General features: G+C 40.2%; 1 protein-coding gene across 1 annotated transcript in view; it reads right to left on the reverse strand.

Annotated features, from left to right (window-relative positions):
• The window catches only part of LOC119582271, a 21,393-nt gene that overhangs the window by 7,373 nt on the left and 13,769 nt on the right, over positions 1-251 (reverse strand). The window lies entirely within an intron of this gene.

Here is a 251-nt window from a genome sequence, read left to right on the forward strand (position 1 = left end):
AATCAGTGCTAAAATTGGCAGTGGTGGCAGCAGCAGCGAATAGGATTACGAAATCGTACGATGCTCGATCCCACCGAGCCGTAGTATTTTCAGTGGGGATTCAGGGGACAGCAAACAACTGGTCCACTAGCAATTTTTCAAACGCCTCCGCAAAAAGACTAATAGCATCTAAATTTTCAAATTATTCAATTTTATAAGCATACTGTAATAAACATGAAAATGTTCGTGTGCTTTCTGGGTTCCAATTTGTA

This window comes from Penaeus monodon, chromosome 15 (genome assembly GCF_015228065.2).
Source record: "Penaeus monodon isolate SGIC_2016 chromosome 15, NSTDA_Pmon_1, whole genome shotgun sequence".
Classification (NCBI taxonomy): domain Eukaryota; kingdom Metazoa; phylum Arthropoda; class Malacostraca; order Decapoda; family Penaeidae; genus Penaeus; species Penaeus monodon.